Here is a 16,021-nt window from a genome sequence, read left to right on the forward strand (position 1 = left end):
TGAGTTAACTTTTGTGTATGGTGTAAGGTCTAATTTCATTCTTTTGCACGTGTCTATCCAGTTTTCCCACACCACTTATCAAAATACTTTACCCGTTGTGTATTCTTGGTGCCGTGTCAAAGATGAGTTGACATGGGTCTGTTTCTAGGCTCTCTCTTCTGTTCCATTGGTCTAAGTGTCTGTTTTTATGCCAGTACCATACTTTAAAAAAAATAACACAGCTTTGTAATACAGTTTGAAATAAGGGTGTATAATGTCTCCAGCTTTGCTCTTTCTTAGGATTGCTTTGGCTATTCAAGGTCCTTTGTGTTTCCATACAAATTTTAGGCTTCGTTTTTCTATTTCTGTTAAATGCCATTAAAATTTTGATAGGGATTGCAATGAATCTGTAGATGGCTTTGCATAGTATGGACATTTTAACAATATTAATTCTTCTAATTCATAAACATAGACATCTATTTATTTGTGTCATCTTCAGTTTCTTTCATCAAAGTGTCATAGTTTTCAGTATATACGTCTTTTAGCTCCATGGTTACATTTCTTCCTAAATATTCTCTTTTGTCTTTCTTTCTTTTTTAAGTAAACTCTGATCTCATCGTGGGGCTTGAACACACAACGCTGAGATCAAGACTTGCATACTCTCCTGACTGATCCAGCCAGGCACACCATATTTTATTCCTTTTGATGCTATTGTAAATGGAATCGTAAATAGTTCATTGTTAGTGAACAGAAATGCAACTAATTTTATCCTTCAACTTTTATCCTCTTTTATTCTTCAACGTTAAAGGATTCACTTATTAGTTTTAACAGTTTTTGGTAGAGTCTGTAGTGTTTTTGATATATAAGAGCATGTCACCTGCCAACAGAATTTTACTTCTTCCTTTTCTTTTTGCTTATCCTTTCTTTTTTGTTCCCTGGTTGGGCTGACTAGAACCCCCTTGTCCTATTATTTCTGATCTTAGAGGAAAGACTTTCAGCTTTTGATGGAGTATGATGTTAGCTGTGGGATGGTCATATGAAGTTTTTATTATGTTGATATAAATTGCTTCTATAGCTAATTTATTGAGAGTATTATTGTGAAAGATGCTGAATTTTATCAAGTCCTTTTCCTGTATCTATCGAGATGATCAACATATCTATTTTGATGCTTTCTAGGTACTTATCTGGGCACTGGGGAGACCTGGTTTAAAATCTCAGCTCTGCCATTTACTAGCTTGTGATCTTGGACAAGTTTCTTAATCTCTCTGATCCCCAGTTTCTTTGTATGTAAAATGTATCTATCTCATAGGATTGTTCTAAGTGTGAATAAATATATAGTGTTTGCTATAGTGCCTGGCATAGTAAATACCTGTATTCACTTTTATTATTAATTAATACAGAGTTGTATAAAGTAAAAAGTAAAAATCCATACTACATCCTTTTTTTTGTTTAAGTAGTTTATTGTCAAATTAGTTTTCATCCATACTACATCCTACTCTGCTGATATAGCCACCGTTAATACTTTGGTTTATATTTGTCCATATTTTTTGTATGCATACACAGATTTTATATCTGTATATATGTAAACATGTTTTATATAAGTAAAATTGTTTTATTCATCAACTTGCTTTTTCACTTAACTATATTTATTTTATAATCAGAAAGAACTTGATATCCACTGTATATTATAGAGGATTAAATACACTATAGGAACACATGGCTGGCTCAGTGGGTGGAGCATGAGACTCTTAATCTTGGGGTTGTGAGTTCAAGCCCATGTTGGCTGTAGAGATTACTTAAAAATAAAAATCTTTGGAGGGTGCCTGGGTGGCTCAGAGGGTTAAGCATCCATCTTAGGCTCAGGTCATGATCTTGCAGTTTGTGAGTTTGAGCCCTCTACTGGGCTCTTTGCTGACAGCTCAGAGGCTGGAGCCTGCTTCAGATTCTATGTCTCCCTCTCTCTCTACACTTCCCCTGCTCATGCCCTGTCTCTGTCTCTCTCTCTCTCTCAAAAATAAAACACATAAAAAAAATTTTTTAATTAAAATCTTTAAAAATATATACTATAGTGGCACGCAGGTGGCTCAGTTGGTTGTGTCTGACTCTTGATTTCAGCTCAGGTCATGATCTCACCGTTGTGGGATGGAGCCCTGTGGGGGCTCTGCACTGATAGCGAGCATGACAGCGTGGAGCCTGCTTGGGATTCTCTCTCTGCCCTTTCCTCTTGCTCTTTCTCAAAATATATAAACATTTTAAAAATACACTGTATATAAATTAGACCCCTCCTCCCACACACTCATAATCAAATATGGATAGGGAGATGACCTTCAGGCCACCTGAAAAACCAAGTGGATAGTTTCTGGTTAGAGATAAGTATATAATAGAGGGTCCATTGTTAAACTGAAATATTTATTTATTTATTGACATTGAGGTCAACTTTTCTCTTTTAAAAGAAATCTAAGAGGGGAGCCTGGGTGGTTCAGTAGGTTAAGCACCTGACTTCGGCTCAGGTCATGATCTCACAGATCGTGAGTTCCAGCCCCTGCGTTGGGCTCTGTGCTGACAGCTCAGAGCCTGGAGCCTGGTTCAGATTCTGTGTCTCCCTCTCTCTCTGACCCTCCCCTGATCATGTTGTCTGTCTCTCTCTCAAAAATAAATAAAACATTAAAAAAATAAAAGCTATCTAAGAGAATTTGACATATGATACATTAAAGCTGAGACCAAAGTCAGCACCCTCTAACCCAAAATATGTCCATAAAAGCAGAGAATAGTCTTGAGGAGTAGAGTCCTGGGTCAGATCATAAGGAATTCAAGTGAATAGCATGGTGTGATCAGAGGGTTTCGGACACCTTATTCTTAGCAAGGCAGTGGTTTTGTTTGTTTTTAAATAGTTCTTTTAGAGTAAGCTCTATGCTCAATGTGGGGCTTAAACTCACAAACCTGAAATCAAGGGTCAACTGAGCCAGCCAGGAATCCCAGAAAGGCTGTGCTTTCTTTTAACCACAGCATTTATTTATTTATTTATTTATTAAAATTTAAAAAAATGTTTATTTAATTTGGAGAGAGAGAAAGAGTATGAGCACAGGAGGGTCAGAGAGAGAGGGAGACACAGAATCTAAAGCAGGCTTCAGGCTCTGAGCTGTCAGGACAGAGCCCGACATGGGGCTCGAACTCACGGACTGTGAGATCATGACCTGAGCCAAAGTTGGACACCCAACAGACTGAGCAACCTAGGCACCCCTATTTATTTATTTAATGTTTGTTTATTTTTGAGAGAGACAGACAGACAGACAGACAGAGCAGGGAGGGGCAGAGAGAGGAGACACAGAATATGAAGCAGGGTCCAGGCTCTGAGCTGTCCACATAGAGCCTGATGTGGTTCTCAAAGTCATAAACTATGAGATCATAACCTGAGCTGAAGTCGGCCACTTAACCACCAGAGCCACCCAGGCACCTCTTTATTTTTTAAGTTTATTTATTTATGGGGGGGGGGAGGGCAGAGAGAGAAAATCCCAAGCAGGCTCTGAGTTGTCAGCACACATCCTGAGGTGGAGCTTCATCCCATGAACCATGAGATCATGACCTGAGCTGAGATCAAGTCCAATGCTTAACCAATTGAGCGACTCAGGTGCCCCTATTTAATTTTTTTATTTGAGAGAGAGGGGGTTGCAGAGAGCTCGAGTGGAATAGAGAGGCTGAGGAGGTGGGCGGGGGGGATCTTAAGCAGGTTCCATGACACAGGGCTCCCTCTCATGACCCTGGGATCATGACCAGGGACAAAATCAAGAGTAGGATGCTCAACTGACTTAACCACCTAGTGGCCCCCAAAAGTCAGTGTTCGTAATCAGCTCAGTAAAACACTGAACTCACAACTGGGAAGAAATGGCATGTATGGGTATTTATGCTGACGTGGATAGAGAGCAACAGTTCCACTAGTGCTTAGAAGTATGGCCGTTGTAGTCAGAACTAAGACGAATTTATAGTGTCTTAAAAATGTCTAATACGGTGTTCCTTCCAGTTTCTCCTATTTCATTTTAAAGATGTAAGATCAGGGCGCCTGGGTGGCTCAGTTGGTTAAGCATCCGGCTTCGGCTCAGGTCAGATCTCATGGTTCGTGGGTTCGAGCCCCGCGTTGGGCTCTGTGCTGACAGCTAGCTCAGAGCCTGGAGCCTGTTCCGGATTCTGTGTCTCCCTCTCTCTGACCCTCCCCTGCTCCAGCTGTCTCTCTCTGTCTCTCAAAAATAAAATTAAAGAAAGCAATAAAAAAAAAAAAGATGGAAGATCAGGCTCTATAAAGTCACAGGAGAAAGACACCCATATCTCTTCTGTATAAGACAAAGATATCAACTTCTCAGCCATTCAGTCAAGTTTGGGATGAAAGCAATCCTGTCGGAGCAGCACCACAGGAGGCTCAGCCTGTTCGTTGACCTATCACCCAAGAGAGAAGGTGATGCTGGGTCCAGTGACAAACCAGCTGGATGGGATTTGATTCCCAGACTCCCCAGAGAAACTTTGCCTCCCTTAGGTGCAGCCCACACATTTGCCTGTGGCTTTGGTCTAGTCGGTCATGGTCATGGTAGCAACATGAGTTCTTCACATGCATGGAACAAACCATATCAACTTTAGAGGAGCAGCAAAAAAAAAAAAAAATGCTTTTAGAAATATTTAGTAGGCCCTTAGAGATTCATGGACCACTTCACTTATTTTGTACTCCTCTCCACCCTTGCCTGTCATAAACGCTTCTAGGAATTTATTCTAAGCACACACATATAATAATAAAAAATTAGAGGGTGCTATGGTGCTCAATCAGTTAAGTGTCCAACTTCAGCTCAGGTGGCTTGGTTTTCGAGCCCTGCATTGGGCTCTGTGCTGACAGTTCAAAGCCTGGAGCCTGTTTCAGATTCTGTGTCTCTCTCTCTCTGCCCCTCCCTCCTTCACATTTTGTCTCTCTCTGCCTCTGAAAAATGAATAAAACTTAACAAAAAAAAAAACAAAAACAAATGTTAAGCAATAATGGGTTAATAAGGTATAGTAGGGGGTGCCTGGCTGGCTCATTCAGTAGAGCATGTGACTTTTGATCTTGGTGTTGTAAGTTTGAGCCCCACACTGGCTATATATAGAGATTAATTAAAAAAAAAATTAAAATGTTTTTATTTATTTTTGAGACAGAGAGAAAGAGACAGCATGAGCAGGGGAAGGTCAGAGAGAGGGGGAGACACAGAATCGGATGCAGGCTCCAGGCTCTGAGCTAGCTGTCAGCACAGAGCCCGACGCAGGGCCTGAACCCACAAACCGTGAGATCATGACCTAGCCGAAGTCAGACGCTTAACCGACTGAGCCACCCAGGCGCCCCTAAAATTTTTTTAAAAAGTCTTGGAGTGGCTGGGTGGCTGTCAGTTAAGCATCCAACTCTTGATTTCTGCTCAGGTCATGAGATCAAGTCCTGAGTTGGGCTCTGCGCTGAGAGTGGAGCCTGCTTGAGTCTCTCTTCCTCTGCCCCTCTCTTCCAGCTCCCCACTCTCTCTAAGATTATAAAAAATAGTTAAAATAAAATTTCTAAAACCTTTAAATATTTTTTTGTTTTTTATTTATTTTTGAGAGACAGAGAGAGACAGCACAAGCAGAGGAGGGTCAGAGAGAGACACATAGAATCTGAAACAGGCTCCAGGCTCTGAGCTAGCTGTCAGCACAGAGCCCGACATGGGGCTCAAACCCACAAACCGTGAGATCATGACCTGAGCCGAAGCAGGAAGCTGGACGCTTAACCGACTGAGCCACCCAGGCGCCCCTCTAAAATCTTTAAAAAAAGTTATTGGAGATAACATAATGGTGTACCACGTAGCTATTAAAAATAATGATGTGGGTACGCTTGGGTGGCTCAGTCTTTAAGCATCTGACTTTGGCTCAGGTCATGATCTCACAGTTCAAGCCCCACATTGGGTGAGCTGATGCCTGCTCCGGTCAACACAAGCTGCTTTGAGTAATAAAAATAAATAAACACTAGCCCCAGGGAAGGCCCACTTCTTTTGCTCTCTCTCTGCCTCTCTCTGTCTCTCATGGGATTATGCACACCACCCCCCCCAGCCCCTTGCTCACTTGTGCTTGCTCTCTCTCCAAACAAACAAACAACTAAATGAAAATAACAATCCTGGGTGCCTGGGTGGCTTATTCAGTTGGGTGTCTGACTCTTGGTTTCTTCTCAGGTCATGATCTCATGGTTTGTGGGTTCGAGCCCCTCCTTGGGCTCCATGCTTGCATTGCAGAGCCTCTGTGGGTTTCTCTCTGTCCCTCTCTCTGCCCCTCCTCTGCTCTTTTCCCTCTCTCAAAAAATATATATATTTATTTTACTTATTTACTTTTTTTTTTGAGAGAGAGGGCACAATGAGCAAAGTGCAGAGAACGAGAGAGAGAGAGAGAGAGAGAGAAAGAAAGAGAGAGAGAATCCCAGGAGGGACAGTAGGAGAGAGAGAGGGAAACGGGGCTCACCAGAAGGGGGGCTCATGTTTACCCAAAGTGGGGCTTGAGCTCACTCACTGAGGGGTTCATGCTCACCTGAAGAGAGGCTCAAGCTCAACTAATGTGGGACTTAAACTCACAAACCATGAGATTATGACCTGGGCCATAGTCAGATGCTTGATGACTGAGCTCCCAAGGTGCCCATAAATAAATAAACTTTAAAAAATGATTTTTGGGGTGCCTGGGTGGCTCAGTCGGTTGGGCCTCCGACTTCAGCTCAGGTCAGATCTCACTTTCGTGGGTTCGAGCCCCGTGTCCAGCTCTGTGCTGACAGCTTAGAGCCTGGAGCCTGCTTCCGGTTCTGTGTCTCCTTCTCTCTCTGCCCCACCCCCTCTCATGCTCTGTCTCTCTCTGTATCAAGGATGGATAAAACATTAAAAAAATGATTTTTGAATGATTACCATATTCCAAGCAAGTGCTACATGGTACATAATATTACTATATATACTTTTTAGATTAAAAACATGATTTGGAGGAGTACCTGGCTTGCTCAGCCAGAACATGTAACTCTTGATTTTAGGATTTTAAGTTTGAGCCCCACATTGGGTGTAGAGATTATTTAAAAATAAAAAAAAATTTTTTAAACATTCATTTTTGAGAGACAGAGAGAGTGTGAGCAGAAGAGAGGCAGAGAGAGAGACACAGAATCCAGAGCAGGCTTCAGGCTCTGAGCTGTCAGCCCAGAGCCCCATGTGGGGCTTGAACTCACGAACCCTGAGATTATCACTGGAGCTGAAGTCGGCTGCTTAACTGACTGAGCCACCCTGGCACCCCTAAAAATAAAATCTTTTTTTTAATGTTTAATGTTTATTTATCGTTTGAGAGACAGAGACTGAGCAGGGGAAGGGCACAGAGGGAGAGAGAGACACAGAATCCGAAGCAGGCTCCAGGTCCTGAGCTGTCAGCACAGAGCCCGACTCGGGGCTTGAACCCACAAACCACGAGCTCAAGACCTGAGCTAAAGTTAGCCACTTAACTGACTGAGCCACCCAGGAGCCCCCTTAAAAATAAAATCTTAAAAAATAAAAAATATAAACCTGACTTGGAAAAGATAATATCTATTGACAGAAAAATCTTTACAGTATACTATTCAGTAAATATAGGACATTATGAAACAGTGTAATAATGTGTATAAAATTTTGGTGACTTTCTTTTTTTGTTGTCAAAAACTTTTTAATATTTTCCTGAACAAATTTGCATTATTAATGTAACTCAAATACAATTGGCAAAGATTTTTGTTTTAAGTAGGCTCTATATCCAACCCGGGGCTTGAACTCACAACCCTGACTGGGAGATAAGGGAGTGGAAGCTGGCTCAATTGGTAGAGCATGTGAGTCCTAATCTCTGGGTTGTGAGTTCAAATACCATGTTGAGCATGGAGCCTACTTTTTTAAAAAAAGTTGTTTTTAGTACTTGAGAGAATTTAAAAATCTTTCTTCGTTCTCTTATTTAATATTTTTTCCTTACTGTTTATCAAACTTGTTGGCCTTTTAAAAAAAATCTAGTGACAGGGCAAATAGAGTTGGTTTCCTTAGTAATAGCAGCTAAAGCGCCCAAACATTCTTTTCTTTTTGTTTTTTCCATTACTTTCTTTTAAAACTGTTTGGATTTCCTGAGTAATAGATACGCATACTAATTATCAGTCTGATTTTATTCTAGGAGCTTGAAAATCATGACTGTGATAATGGCCTGATTCAACGTTTAAATCAACAATTTTAACAGCTTAAATCAACAATTTTAAGTGGGTCACCAGTTACTCCTAGAATTTTCAGACCACTTAAATCACACTGTGAATTAAGTTCAAGGGCCAATGTTTTATTGCCACAGTTGTCAACAAGGGTTCTCAAATTAAATGCGAGGATTGTATTTGAGGAATTCTTCAACTTTCTACTCATGTTTTTTAATGGATAAAATTCATGGTTATTAAAATATGTAAACAACACAAAGACCTAAATTAAAGTCTGTCTTTTAAAAATTTTTTTACATTTTTGAGAGAAATACAGAGCAAGGAAGGGGCAGAGAGAGGGAGGGAGATACAGATTCTGAAGCAGCTCCAGGCTCTGAGCTGTCAGCACAGAGCCTGGCGTGAGGCTCAAAGCCACGAACCCCAAGATCATGACCTGAGCCCAAATTGCACACTCAACTGATGGAACCACCAGGCACCCCAAAGAAGTCTTTTTACTTCAGTTCTTCTTCACCAAAGGCATCACTGTTATCAGTTTCCTATGTATTATTCTCAAATGTATTTAATGTAAAGGGAAACCTGGGTGGATCAGTGGGTTAAGCATCCTATACTTCTTAAGCCTTATTATTCATCTATTTCTTCCTCAGATTTCACAAGTCTCCCTTATTTTTACAATAATTTTTTCCTTTGCTTAATCTAATTTAATTTCTATTTCTTGCAACCAAAAAATAGTAAATCATAGGGGCATCTGACTGGCTCAGTCAGTAAGGCATTTGATTCTTGATCTCATTTTCAGGAGTTCTAGCCCCATATTGGGCATAAAGCCTACTTAGAAACAAAAGCCAAAGAGAAAGGGCACCTGGGTAGTTCAGCTGGTTGGACATCTGACTTCAGGTCAGGTCATATAATCTCATAGTTCATGAATTCAAACCCCACATTGGGCTCACTGTCGGCACAGAGCTCGCTTCAGATCTGTCCCCCTCTCTGTCCCTCCCCTGCTTGTGCTCTCTCAAAAACAAATAAAACATTTCTCACTTGCTCTTGCACATTTATTCTTTTTTCTGTTGTCTTGCATACTTATTCTGTATATATGTTGCTGGGTCCCATACTGACCTTTCCTTACTCTGACAGGTGAAGAGAAGTAAATCAACTATCGCTGAATGTTTACTTCATGAGACGGGCAAGTTAGAGCACAGCACAAAAGCTCAGTAGCTATTTGTCAGTCGTGCATGCCTGAGAAGAGGCATGAGAACTATTGGGCCAAGTATGCAGGAGCCTGGAGTGAATGAATGACTCGGAACTGACTGGGGCAGTGGCCTTCTCAGATAGTAGGACTGAAGACAAAGGGGTGCCCCTCCCACTAGGTATTGCGTAAGCATCTAATATTGACTCAACTTTAAGAGGGAGAACCATACATTGACTGAGGTTAAGAATTTTGCAGCATGTGGGGCTTGAAATAGAAATTTAGTTGAATTGGGGCACCTGTGTGACTCATTCGGTTTCAGCTCAGGTCATGATCTTGAGATGTGTGAGTTTGAGCCCCGCATTAGGGTCGGTGCTCACAGCTCAGAGCCTGGAGCCTGCTTTGGATTCTGTGTGTCTCTCTCTGTGTCCCTCCCCGACTCATGCTCTCTCAATCTCTCTCCTTCTCTCTCAAGTAAATAAACATTAAAAAATTTAAAAAATTAAGTTGAATTATAAAAAAATAAAGTTATACTTCTTGCACACCTTCATGGGCTGATTTATAATGAAACAGAAATCATGGATTTTGTAATACTAATTTTTTTTTACTTTTTTTTTTTCTGATATACAGAGAGACAGAGCACGAGCAGGCAAGGGGCAGAGAGAGAGGGAGACACAGAATCCAAAGAGCTGTCAGCACAGAGCCCGATACAGGGCTTGAACTCAAAAACCATGAGATCATGACCCAGGCCGAAGTCAGACACTTTAATTGACTGTGCTACCTAGGCGCCCCTGTAATACTTATTTTTGAGAGAGAGAGAGAGAGAGAGAGAGAGAGAGAAGGAGCATGAGTGGCAGAGGGGCAGAGAGAGAGATGGACAGAGGACTTGAAGAGCGCTCCGGGCTGACAGCAGCCAGCTGGATGCAGGGCTCAAACTCACTAACCGTGTGATCATGATCTGAGCCAAAGTCAGTCTTTCAACCAACTGAGCCACCATGGCGTCCCTGGATTTTGTAATACTTAAGTACTGTAAGATAAGCATTATTGTTTGACCATATCCATCGGGTCCAAAATCTAATTTATCAATTGTATAATGAATTCACTAGTTAGCCCATAGGATATCAAGATTAATTAAAAAATTTTTTTAATGTTTTATTTATTTTTGATACAGAGAGAGACAGAGCATGAGAGGGGGAAGGGCAGAGGGAGGAGACACAGAACCAGAAGCAGGCTCCAGGCCCTGAGCTAGCTCTCAGCACAGAGCCTGACGCATGGCTCGAACCCACAAATGTGAGATCTGACCTGAGCCGAAGACAGAGGCTTAACCGACTGAGCCACCCAGGCGCCCCTATCAAGATTAATTTTAATATATTCACCCAATTTTTGTAAGTATCCTTTTATTTAAAATAAGGATTAGGCAGGTGTGTGTTTGGTTCTATGTAATTTCATGAAATAAGTTCTTTAAGTAGGGGTGCTTGGGTGGCTCAGTCGATTGAGCATCTGACTTTGCCTCGGGTCATGATCTCATGGTTCATGAATTCGCGCCCTGCATTGGGCTCTGTGCTGACAACTCAGAGCCTGAAGCCTATTTCAGATTCTGAGTCTCCTTCTCCCTCTGCCCCTCCCCAGCTCACGCTCTGTCTCTCTCAAAACTAAATAAACATTAAAAAATTAAAAACAAAGTTATTCAAGTATAAGGGGGATAAACCCCTTAAGTCCTGATAATTTTTTTAAGCTCTATACCCAACCTGGGGCTTGAATTCACAACCCTGAGATCTAGAGTTGCATGTCCTACCCACTACGCCAGAGAGGTGCGCCCTGACAATTTTTATCAGGTTACCTCACAAGAGACATACGGAAATACAAATTTAGATCTGTTCCAATCAAAAGATAACAAAGCTTACCAAATGGTAAGACCTAGAACAGCCTTTTCTTTTCCTAGCATCAGCTAAGTCTTTTGTAGAGCAATTAGCATTTGGATATTCTCAGTCGATTCTTTCAGTAACTGAGTCAGTTTCAGTTTATTACTATAAATACTACCACTGATTCCAGTTGTACTGTTGTTCCTCCAAGTCAGTGCTATCCTACTGAAATATAATGTGAGTCACGTAAGTAATTTAGTTTTCTATTAGCTGGGGTGCCTGAGTGGCTCAGTCGATTAAGCATCTGACTTCAACTCAGGTCATGATCTCACAGTTCCTGAGTTTGAGAGCTCTGCATAAGACTCTCTGCTGTCAGTGCAGAGAGTGAGGCTGCTTTCTAACCTGTCTTCCTCTCTCACTTCCCCTCCCTACTCATGTGTGCATACTCTTCTCTCTCAAAAATAAATATTAAAAACAAATAAAAATAATTTTCTATTAGACACATTAAAAAGGTAATATAAAAAAAAGCAAATGAAATGTTTAGTAATATTTAACCCAAATAAATATTATCATTTCAAAATGCTATTCAAATATCAAAACATTATTATATATATTTTTAGTAAGCTCTAAGCCTGGGGTGCCTGGCTGGCTCAGTTGGTAGACATGCGACTTGTGATCTTGGGACCATGAGTTTGAGCACCATGTTGAATAAGTGTAGTTGACATTTTTTTCCCCAGAGAAATAGAAAGCGACCACACACATGCTCGTGAGAGGGGGCAGAGGAAAAGAGAATCTTAAGCAACTCCACTCACAGTATGTAACTGACATGGGGCTTGATCCTGCAACCACGGTGACCTGAGTGGAAATCAAGAGTTGGGTGCTCAGTGGACAGAGCCACCCAGATGCTTTTTTAAAAATTAAAATCTATGCACAATGTGGGGCTTGAACTCATGACCCCAAGATAGTCACATCCTTTACCCACTGAGCCAGATAGGTGCCCCTAAAACACAACACTTTTTTTTTTAAGCTTTTTTTTTAATGTTTTTAAATTTATTCTTGATACAGAGAGAGAGCATGAGAGGGGGAGGGGCAGAGAGAGAAGAAGACACAGAACCAGAAGCAGGCTCCAGGCTCTGAGCTAGTTGTCAGCACAGAGCCTGACGCGGGGCTCGAACCCACGAACGTGAGATCTGACCTGAGCTGAAGTCAGAGGCTTAACCGACTGAGCCACCCAGGCGCCCCTAAAACACAACACTTTTAAGACCAAGCCCTGGTTAGTCAAGATAAAGCAAATCTAAAACCTTTTAGTAGACATTTACAGTACAGTTATATATATTACTGTCTTGAATATTGCAATAGAACTTTTTCCTATAATGGTTGCAAAATCTCAGGTTGCAAAACATTTAGAGATCCCTGTTCCAATTCCTGTCCTTGAAAGTCCTACTTTGATGATAACCTGGTCTATAATACAAACCAAGTCTTCAAGTTTGGATCACCTCAGATCTGGAGAACTGTGGTAATTTACAAGAATGTTAGTTTCTTGTCTTATTTCCCCAGCAGTGTAAGGATCGTCTCAAGCACAAAATAGAAAAAGCTAAAGATCACTGGGCTGTCATGTACGCCGTGCAGATTATGCACTATATACCTCCAAGAACACCTTCACATTGTATTCTACCTTCACATTGTAGTCTATGCAAATGCTACCACTGGTGTATAACTTGTACAGCTGTAGAAATGAGACAGCCTTGTTTGTGATAAGTCAGTCAACAGACAAGTAGGGAAGTGATAGTGTGGACTCTTTTCTAGTGTGACTTAAAAATTTTTTTTAATGTTTTTTTTTTTTTGAGAGAGACATCGTGAGCAGGTAGGGTCAGAGAGAGAGAGGGAGGCACAGAATCCGAAGACAGGCTCCAGGCTCTGAGCTACCTGTCAGCACAGAGCCTGATGTGGGGTTTGAAGTCACCAACCATGAGATCATGACCTGAGCTGAAGTTGGATGCTTAACTGAGTCACCCAGGCACCCCTAGTGTGACTTCTTCCTTCTTTTTCATTTTAATTGCTCTTTATATTTGTAAACTTCTCAAGGTATTTAAAAAAAATAAAATTTGTGATTTTTATTTTAAAGAAAGGTATTGCTTTAATTAAGGTTGTATTTGGCTATGAAGTCTCTCATGCTAACTCAAAAGATTCCTATTTATATGTCAATCTTCTGGACATCAGAGAAGAAAAGAAGGCAGGACTCACAGGCTCCAGAATGGGAAATTATTTTGTTATAAGCAGATTAAAAGATATGGCTCTGTAAAAATATAAAAAATTTATACAACAAACGTATTATAAACCAAGTTGAAAGGCAAGTGTTTGAATGGGAGAACATATTTACAGGGATATGTTAACATAAAAAGTTCTGCAGGTCAGTCCTCAAAAGGAAATTACCTGGGGCGCCTGCATGGCTCAGTCGGTTGGGCATATCCAACTTCGGCTCAGGTCATGATCTAATGGCTTGTGGGTTCAAGCCCCACATCAGGCTCTGTGCTGACAGCTCAGATACTGGGGCCTGTGTCTCCCTCCCTCTCTGCCCCTCTCCCACTCCTGCTCTGTTTCTCTCTGTCTCAATAATAAATAAAACAAAAAACTTTTAAATAAAAAAATTTAAAAAACTATCCATGCTATAAAAAGGTACAAAATGTAATTTGCTGGGGCACCTGGGTGGCTTAGTTGATTAATCATCTGAATCTTGGTTTTGGCTCAGGTAATGATCATATTTATCATGAAGACATAAACCTCAAAAATAATAAAAAAGAAATTTGAAGAGGATATGCATATATTTAACACGTGAAAAGTACTCAATCTCAGGGTAATCAGGGGAAGTACACAGAGTAATCAGAGAAATACTGATTTTCATTGCATGAAAATGCAATGAGATGCATTTTCATGTCTCAGATTGGGAAAAATGAAAAAGACTGATTAGAACCTGTATTTTTTTATAGTTTGTTTTTTTTGAGAGTGAGCGAGCAAGTGCACACACAAGCGGGGGAAGGCACAGAGAGGGAGGGAGAGAGGGAATCCCAAGCAGGCTCTTAGCTGTCAGCGTGGAGGGAACCTGACAGGGTTCAATCTGAAGAACCAGGAGATCATGACCTGAGCCAAAACCAAGAGTCGGGACACTTACTGACTGAGCCACCCAAGTACTCAGCCTGTACTTCTTAAAAAATAAACTCTGTGCCCAAAGAGGGGTTCCAAGTCATAACCCTGAGAACAGCAGGTGCATGCTCTGCTGAGTGAGCCAGCTGGGCACCCCAAATGCTGTATTAAGAGTTTAAATTAGGGGCGCCTGGGTGGCTCAGTAGGTTAAGTGTCTGACTTCGGCTCCGATCATGATCTCACGGTTCGTGGGTTCGAGCCCCGTGTCGGGCTCTCTGTGCTGACAGCTAGCGGACAGCCTGGAGCCTGCTTCAGATTCTGTGTCTCCTTCTCTCTCTGACCCTCGCCTGCTTATGCTGTCTCTCTCAAAAATAAATAAATCATTAAAAAATTATTTAAAAAAAGAGTTTAGCTTAAAAAAAAGGAAAATTAATTGTTGGCAGTGAAAATTTATACACCATTTTGGGCTATAAATGATATATATGTATTCTTAAATTTTAAGTCGGCTCCAGGCCCAGCATGGGGTTTGAACTCATGACTCGGAGGCTGAGTCAAATGTTCTACTGAAGGAGCCGGGCTGACAACCCCAGAAGGTATCTTTGTCCCAGCAGTTCCTATTCCAGAAATCCATCCTGCAGATACACTTGAACAAAGCTGGACGTAATGTTCACTGTAGCACTGCTCTTGGTAGTACAAGAGCAGACGCCACCAGTCCAATAGAAGCACGGTTAAATAAACTCCACTAGGAGTTGGGAACACTGGCTTGAAAGAGTAACACAGGGAAGAAAAGGAGAAAGGCAGGAGGGCAGCTAAGAAGGGAGGTATTGCAGTCGTTAAATGTGCAGTCTTTAAGAGAAACTGAGTTTAAGTCTCCGATTAGTTAGCTATTATAACCTTTGACAAATGCTTCAGTTCAAAAACTCCTAACAACAATGACCAATGGGTAGTACTAAGCTACTGTAAGGTGCTTAAATAAAATTAGTTTTGCAGGACGCCTGGGTGGCTCAGTCAGTTAAACCTCCGGCTTCAGCTCAGGTCAGATCTCACGTTTGTGGGTTCGAGCCCCATGTCAGGCTCTGTGCTGACAGCTAGCTCAGAGCCTGGAACCTGCTTCCAGTTCTGTGTCTCCTTCTCTCTCTCTGCCCCTCCCCCTCTCATGCTCTGTCTCTCTCTGTATCAAAAATAAATAAAACTTAAAAAAAAAAATTAGTTTTGCAGTTAAGAAACTAAATCCCACCAAAATACACAAAGACAGGTACACAATGGCACTTACAAAAAGAAAGGGAATGTGAATACTGAAAATTAGCAAGTTGAGTAAGAAAATATCCTTCATTTGAGCAAATCGTAACATCTGTCCTTGGGGAACATCTTGAAATGCACATTCAATGGGGCACCTGGGTGGCTCAGTCAGTTTAAGTCTCTGACTTCAGCTCAGGTCATGAGCTCACGGTTTGTGCGTTTGAGCCCCAAGTTGGGCTCCGGGCTGACAGCTTGGAGCCTGGAACCTGCTTCGGATTCTGTGTCTCCTTCTCTCTCTGGCCCTCCCCCACCTGTGCTCTGTGTCTCTCAAAAATAAATAAATGTAAGAAAATAAAATTTCTTTTAAAGAAACGCACATCAATTTAACTCAAACATATTTATTAAGCAATTACTATG

This window comes from Suricata suricatta, chromosome 1 (assembly GCF_006229205.1).
Source record: "Suricata suricatta isolate VVHF042 chromosome 1, meerkat_22Aug2017_6uvM2_HiC, whole genome shotgun sequence".
Lineage (NCBI taxonomy): Eukaryota > Metazoa > Chordata > Mammalia > Carnivora > Herpestidae > Suricata > Suricata suricatta.